Here is an 8,369-nt window from a genome sequence, read left to right on the forward strand (position 1 = left end):
TGCTATCACCATCGCTCTCTCCACCTCGACGTATAAAACACAGCAGAATGCAACAAGTTCATGCCCGTTCTCTGGGGATTGCTGAAATGCATTCTGGGAAATCACTAACTGAAGCAGAAGTAGATGAGGCAGGTTTGAAGGAAAGCGGCTGCACTAAAAAAAAAGCAAAAAAAAATACACCACTTCATCACAAAATAGCTCCTGGAATGCAGCGCACAAACTGATGATAGTACAGCAGTGTAAGAGTATCTCAGGGTGTATTTTTCCTTTAGCACACTGAGCCTCGCCTCGCCTCGCCTCACCTCGCCTCGCCTTTGCCACGGGGCGAGCGCCTCTCCAGGTGGGGAGATCCATCCCGCCTCTCTCCACTGCATGGGACCAAACAAAGCAGAACTGCTCTAAAAAAGACCCCTTATTAAGAACGCTCCAGCATTCATTTCCTTCTCTCATGGCCTCTCGCCTGCGGCCATAACACAAGCACCTGCAAATTGCCTCGGCTGACCCGCGCAGGTGCTCCGGTCTTATTCTCCAGCCTAAAAAAAAGATAATTTGTACTCCTGGCTCTCGCTTTGAATTTTACAATTTGGAATTAAAAGACTGGGGGGAGAAATAAAGTCTCAGGGTCCAATTAAGGGAGTTTTGTGCATCCCAGGGAGAGATGATTATGGACAATAAGAGCTTTTAACAGGCATGGCATAAGGTAATCCACCCCCCCCTTTCCCCACTTCACCCTCCTGTGGAAGACAATGCCCGCTTCAGCACAGGCAGTAAACCATGCCCCGGGCAAGTCAGATTGATTGGCTGGCATAGTAACAGCACGATCAAACTGGGAGCCAGAACTGTCAGCCACCAGACGAGATCTAATAAAGGTTAATAATAGACTTGGAATAAAGACGGCACATGTGATATCTATAGTCTGGTGTCCGTCGTACGTCTTGCACTGCCCCCTGTGCAAGGTATCTGCAATACATCATAGGTATTGCACATGGGGTGAAGCGCTCATGGTGTAAAAAAAACTGCAGTTGTGTGATCGTGGAAAGCGAAGTGTAGGTGTGTGTGAAAAAAAGAGAGAAGCTAATAGCACTCTCCCTCGCTCTTACACAACTAAATCATCAGCGTTAACTCTCAGAGTGTTAAAACTCAATTCTGTGCCAGTGTTTATAAAAGTTCACACCCATCAGATGGTAATTTAACACTTTTAGATAGTTTCCACCAGCAATATAATGGTCAAACAACTCTCTAAACAACTTGTCAGCTCCAAATAATTGGTACTGAAAAATCACCACTTACTGCATGAACACTAGTAGATTTGCTGCGTAGCGTGGATCAAGTCCGATCTTGAAAATCAGTCACGATGCCAAGCCGTGGCTGTAATCGGCCTAAAAACCACATACGGTCTGTGAAGTCCTCCGCTCTGTGTGTGTCGGTTTGTACCGTGAAACTCTTGTGAGCCGTCACAGTGTCTCTGCCGCGGTGTCACCAAGATAAAATTCCTGTGCACGCATTGTACATGGCAGTTAAAGTGATCCTGAGTGTGATAATAACCCTCACCTGGATGTGCTGTCAGTGGATTTGCTCGCAGAGTCGTTTGACGTTTTATTTTTTAATTCGTCCTTCCTTCTCCTCGCTGTGGATTTCCATTCCACCGTCAGCTACACGGATTACGCTGTAACAAAGCAAATTCAACCACGGGATAAGGTTAAGAATCATCCATTACAATGCATTATATGCAGTCTTATCTTCATGTCTAATGGCCTACATAGGATTTTTCATACCGACAAATCTGTGTAGGATGTTCTTTAAATACATTATTGTCAAATGGATTGGGATTGTGACCATCTATGATACACTGCTCTGTCAGCTGCTTCCTGTTAGTGTATCCCATTATTTCTCCACCTTGCTACTTGTCATGCAATAAGTGATTTGAAGAGATTTTGAGGGCAGTCGTGCTCCAACTCAAACTGAACCGAATGCCAAAGGAAAGCACGCAGCAGATCACCGGGGCTGCTGTTGGCAGCTGTGACAAGTAGCCGCGGCTCTGCTATCATCGCAGAATGAATCAACAGATCATCTACAAATATTTTATAGACGTATATTTGTGTGTCTATAGATAGGTTAGATAGATGACAAAATATGTCAATGTAGTATTATTAAATGCTCTTACCTGGGCCATAGCAGGTGGGTGTTGGGTGTGTTGGCTCTTCTCCCCGCCTCTTGAAAACTCCAGCGAGTGCCAAGCAAGCCGTGTCCCATCTGAACGAACCATAACACTTGCAGCTCCGCCCATTGACCTCTACAGGATGACCGGAGGTGTCATTTGCCCTGCTGCATGCATGGAAGACCTGAAGTAGCTTCCACACATGAATTGCAAATCTGAGTTCTGTTTCCGGGAATACATGGGGCTCTGTCTCATTGTGGAGACAGATATTCACACACATGCACACAGCTACTGTACACACACACTCATACAGAAGTTTCCTTTGTGTGAATTACATTTTTTTTGCTGCATGCTTGCTGAACTAATGCTGTGGAGAGGAATTTTTTGATTAAAAACAGCAGGATGTCTGGGATGTCTTTGTAGGTCACATGCGGTAACTACTTGGTTTACAGTTTTTCTTTTCATAATATGCTAATTCCACTGTGTAATATTCAGGCGAGAACTACAGTATCTGCAGTACAACACAGATGCAGGATGAATGCATGTAGGGGGATTTCTACAGTGTCTACTTGCTGTACAAACTCATACACTTCTGTGACTACACACACACACACACAGTTGTTGACACAGTTAAGGACACCAGCGCCACTCTCCTGGCCGCCGTAATCCTATGGAGGAGAACTGGGGGAGACTTTTATGCATACGGCAGTGTCATTATAGATAACAGCATCAGAGGGCTCGCTAAACAAAAGCGCTCCCTGTGAAAGGGATTTACCAGGCAGAATTGTAATGCAAAGGATACGTCTGGCCCGGCGTCGCTCTGTTCGAGTGGTTTTGTTCCCTCAAACGCACTGCGTTCTCCACCGGAAGAAAGGAAGAGAGCATCAGTGAAGGTTACGGCGACGCCGGCACTCCGTTCGCCGGCCGTTAGAACCCGAATAAACTTGTCAGGAGTTGTACGGCTTACGACTTTCATTTACCCTCAGACCGGAGCTGATGCGCAAATTAATCTGTCGGTGATTCAGCCTGATGCAGAAGGGCGTAGGTGTGTTGTGTTTGAAACCGGGGCCTGTTTGTGTGCTGTGTGTGTGTGTGTGTGTGTGTTTTGTGTTTTCATACTTATGAGGAGCAAACGTCCTCATAAAATCCACCAAAGTGAGAGAGGACGGTCCTTACTTCTTTAAGTGGCTAGTTTTATTGTTAGGACTTGGGTTTAGGGTTAAGGTTTGAATTAGCAGTGGGTTTCTGTTAGGTTAAGGGTTAAAGGAAAAATCTGTCCTCTTAATAAAATAATCTCAAGGTTTTTTTTCCCCTAATAAACAAATTTGAACACAAAACAGCTAATGGTGATATACCTTGCATTTCTGGGCCCATGCTGTTGTCTGGTGATTTTTTATACTTACTTTTTATACTTTTTTATACTTTTTTATACTCCTGTGGATAACTGGCCAACAATCATACGGGGAGAAATCCATCGTAGAAGAGCCACTGACAGTGGCTTCAATAGACCAGAATGCAATGCAGCCACAAGACATGTTGGGGCTTTGAGATGCGACTCTCACTTTTTCTCAACTGGGAAAACTCTTGCTCTATTGCTATCGCTCTCCACTTCCACCTATAACCCTCAGCTGAAGGCAACAAGTTCAGGCCCATTCTCTGGGGGTTGTTGAAAGGCATTCTGGGAAATGTAGGAAATCTCGAAGTGAACTGAAGTAGTAGACGAGGCAGGTTGAGATAAAGTGGGTTCACCAAGAAAAGTTAATTACAACACTTCATTATAAAATAACTCCTGGAATTAATTGAACATCACAGATTGATGATATTTCATAGTGTAAGAATATCTGAGTGTAGGTTACGGTTAGTTTAGGGTTATGGTTTGGCATGTAGTGTTGAGAGGTGTGTGTGTGTGTGTGTGTGTGTGTGTGTGTGTGTGTGTGTGTGTGTGTGTGTGTGTGTGTGTGCGTGTGTGTGTGTGTTTATAGGCTACAGAGTGGAGGCGAGTTCATCGTATAAATAACTGCTGTTTGTATGTGTCTGCATGTAAACAAGAGAGAAATGGAAGAAGAAAGATAGAGAGAGGTGCTGGTGCGTGTGTGATGTTTTATTTAGTCTCTGCAGGCTCTCTCTCTCTCTCTCTCTCTCTCTCTCTCTGTCTCTCTCTCTCTCTCTCTCTCTCTCTCTCTCTCTCTCTCTCTCTCTCTCTCTCTCTCTCTCTCTCTCTCTCTCTCTCTCTCTCTCTCTCTCTCTCTCTCTCTCTCTCTCTCATATGTGGAGAGTCAGTCCCCAGAGGGCTGAAAAGAGAGCTTTTCCTCCCTCAATTATGTTGTCACATTTGGGAAAAGATAGTTCTCCTTTATCCAGCATTCGCTTTTCCACATCTCTCTCTCTCGCTCTCTCTCTCTCTTTCCCTTCCTGTCTCTTCCTCTCCTAATTCCCTCTCCTCTCTTCCTCCCTCTCTCCCTGTCTGTTATCTTTCTTTCTCTTGCACTCTGGCCTAAGCCCGTCGGATTTGTCTTCATCTCCCTCCCTGTCCTTTACAGCAACATTTTCTGTCTCCCGAAGGTCCTGCTCTCTGTCTGTCTCACTCTCTCGCTCGCTGTCTCTCTCCGTCTGTCTGCCTTTTTCTTTTTCCATGTCTTTCTGTTCTCTCCTTTTTCTGTCTATCGGCAGTTCCTTCAAAAGTCTTAAATTGTCTTAAATTATCTACATTTAAAACTACAGAATAAACTACAGAATGCAACTTTTTGCCCTACGGCAGCTAAGTGTATTGTGTTATTGTTATTGTTAAGACAGAAAGAGTTATAGTTATTATAATGTAGCTGATTTATTTATTGTTATTGTAATGTCAATAAAGTTGCATATTGCAGCTTTAAGGTCTTAAAATATCTTAAATTCAGTTATTAGAGGTCTGAATGTTTTTCACCATGAAATAACAGGTCTCTTTGGTCTGCATGTCTACTCTTTAATACAAAACAGGGTTAGTAGTACAATATTCAAAACATTTCTTTTTGGACTTAAACGCACAGTATGTAATTTCTGCCGCTAGGGGTCTCTCAATCAAAACAATAACAAAAGACGTAGTTTGATGACGTTGTGAAGTAGCGTGGGATCATGGGAGTTTTTTTATGGGGACAGCAACAGGAATGAATAAGCAATAAAAACAATAGAATGAAAAAAACAACAGAGTGGCTAGCTAGCTAGTTGGCTGACTTCCTTCCTCACTCTCTGACGTATCATCTGGTGTTTCCTGTGTTTCCCCGGAGGTTAGGGGGTAAAGGGGATATGACGCCACTGACAGGCGACCAAATGAAACGCACTGTTACCTTGAATAAAATTACGGATTTGAACATGGGTTTGAACATTGTTGGAAACATTTGGGATAATGTAAGTACACAACTCAACAAAATATATAACATAGGTCTAGTCGTTTTTAGATATTTTAATGTGGAAATGTTACATATTATACCTTTAAATAGTCTTAAATTTGGCTTTCTGAAGCCTGCAGATATCCTGCTTCCACTCTTCCTGCCTCTGTCCCACTCTCTGTCTACTTCATTCTGCTTATCTCTCTCTCTCTCTCTCTGTCTCTCTCTCTCTCACTCTGTCTCTCTCTGTCTCTCTCTCTGTCTACTTCATTCTGCTTATCTCTCTCTCTGTCTCTCTCTCTCTCACTCTGTCTCTCTCTGTCTCTCTCTCTCTCTCACTCTGTGTGTTTCTCTCTCTCTCTCTCTCTAAAAACGTCCTCAGGCACTTTGTGTTGGAGTGCGGCTGGGCCTTCTGCTGCCTGTTCGCTGCCCAGTTAAGGCGTTTTCAACTCCTGGATAAAGGTTAAATGACAGGAAAGGTGCAGTGAGAGCGAGGTTTCTTCAGACCTGGATTGTGTCTGACTAAACGCTCCTTACCAGAGTTGGCCTCCAACCCTCAAACACGAAATGCCATTCATCAAACACTTTTCAAGTACTTATCATATCTAAATATTCTATTCAAGAGATAACTTTTACAATACTTTCCATCCTTGTTGAATTCTCTCTGCTTTATTATGCAATCTTAATATAAGGCACCAAACGCTAGAGCGAGGTAGTGAGCCTGAGGTTGGATCGCATCTTGGCATATTCAAACGCTCTTCACAAGATCTAACTAGACCTTCGTGATACCATTCATCTCATTGTTGCATGCTCAAACCTTCGGCGATCTGATTTGCTAGGTTGTCAAGGCGAGGTTGCGCTGGGCCTCGACATCTTCAAACACTCATAAGAGCTAGTCAGATCTTCAACATAGTTTTTGTGATATCTGTTTGGAAGATTCAGTCTGCTTGCTCAGTTCATTGAAATCAACTAGCAGCGGCAAGGTTGTGAGGGCAACAGAGGCCATTCTGTCTTTCCTCCTCTCAGTTTTCCTTCTGAATGCAAATGACTTGGTCAAGGTTGCAATCAAAAGTTTTCATAATATAACCATTTATTCTCCCAAAGCTTGCCCATGTAACATCTAGGGTAAGCAAGCAAGCAAATGAATTTAATACATTTAACAAAAAAAAGAATAAATGAAGTAGAAGTCCTTGTCTTTTATCCTGCTATGCTCTGAATGGATGTGATCTGTTTACATCCACGTTCAGATAACTGCCCCACTTGTGCCTTCATACTACAGTGGCAGTCTCCCTTATCTATCATCTATCCTGCAGTAGTACTGCAGGCTATTTTTCCTTGAACGTTACACAGTGGAACCAAATTAGGATATCAGAATCACACCAGTTACCAGACTGTTCCTTGTACCTCCAATAAAAAAGAGAGATCTTGAGAGAATAGAGACCAAGAGCAGCAGTAGTTCAACAGGGACGCAGTAAAAAGTGGGACTTCTATAATGGCTTCATCTGCAAACTACACAGATCAATACAAGGTATACACACAAAATATAATAAATCACATCAAAACTGCAAAGCAGCAATACTAGAATTCCCATCCCCATGTTGATACAGATGATTATTAATGGGGTTGTTTTTTTGTCTTTATGTTGTCATAATAATGTGTACCAACCGTTCCAAGTTCTATTGTTTGACTGGCAGTGACTGATGCCTTCCAAAAGGTTTTTACCCGAAGGTTGCTGGTACCAATCCCTGGAATTCTCAATGGGGAAAGTGAATGATAATCCTCTCCCAACATCTGCCAATGATGTAACCTTGTGCTCTGTGTTCTTAAGCTCCAAACTTCAGTGGCCAAGAGCAGAAAACGGTGGTGGTACTGGGAGGCTCCCAGTGACCAGCAGTCTGTAGACTGTGGTTGTACTGGGCAGATTTCAGGTGCAAGTGTGTCTTCTGTATAAATGTGAAGCAGGGCCGGGCAGAAAAACAGCATATATGCTCAGAAAAAAAACCCTATTATGGATAAATTAATGTAAAAAAATACAGGCTGTACCAGAAACAAGGTTTGATGTTTGACATCATGCTAAAAAGGAATAAAAATGTTGCCCTACAGATGGTGTTACCCACAGTGAGCCGAACGCAATCTGGAAATCAGTATTCCACAACCCCTACATATCACCAATGATAAAGTGTAGACAGGGCCTGGCTGAGAATATATGATAATAACGTGACTGCCTCCACCGCTGCCTGGAGCTCATGTAAATACATTACCCCCCTTCCTATTTATCGGTGGCCATAGGCCTCCCGGTGAGGATAGAAACCATTACGATGATAGATATGAACCAGAGGCAGCAGCCAGAGCGGCGGACCCGTCCCACCCAGCTGCATGCTGGGAGACTGTGCGTAGCGGCTCCCCAGCCGGGCAGGCGAGGCGCTGGTTGGAAGCGCGGGACGGGAGAACGCCTGGGGAAAACAAATAGTCGCTGATGGAATAAAGGTGAGCGTTTCCGTCCCTCACATTTTACCATCACATTATATCAACTCCTCTGCAGGTTACCAGAGTGATGGAGATGCAGCTTCTTCTTCTTTTTTCAGGTTCAGTGGTTTGTACCGTGAGGAGATGTATATTCAATTTATGGTCATTAGCCAGCTAGAAAGTGCATGTTAGCCGCTGGTGCTTTGGCACCGCTCCCAATTGGTTTGAAAACGATAGCATGGCCCTGGCGGTATCATTTGAAACCCTGTAAATGGTCTCTGCTGTGTGAGCCTATGAGCTTAACCTCTAAGGAGTCATATGTGCTTATGTGATTACACACCACATCATATCAATATCAATGGAAATCGCTGCCCAGCTGT

The sequence above is a fragment of the Centroberyx gerrardi genome, chromosome 11, assembly GCF_048128805.1.
Source record: "Centroberyx gerrardi isolate f3 chromosome 11, fCenGer3.hap1.cur.20231027, whole genome shotgun sequence".
NCBI classification, from domain to species: domain Eukaryota; kingdom Metazoa; phylum Chordata; class Actinopteri; order Beryciformes; family Berycidae; genus Centroberyx; species Centroberyx gerrardi.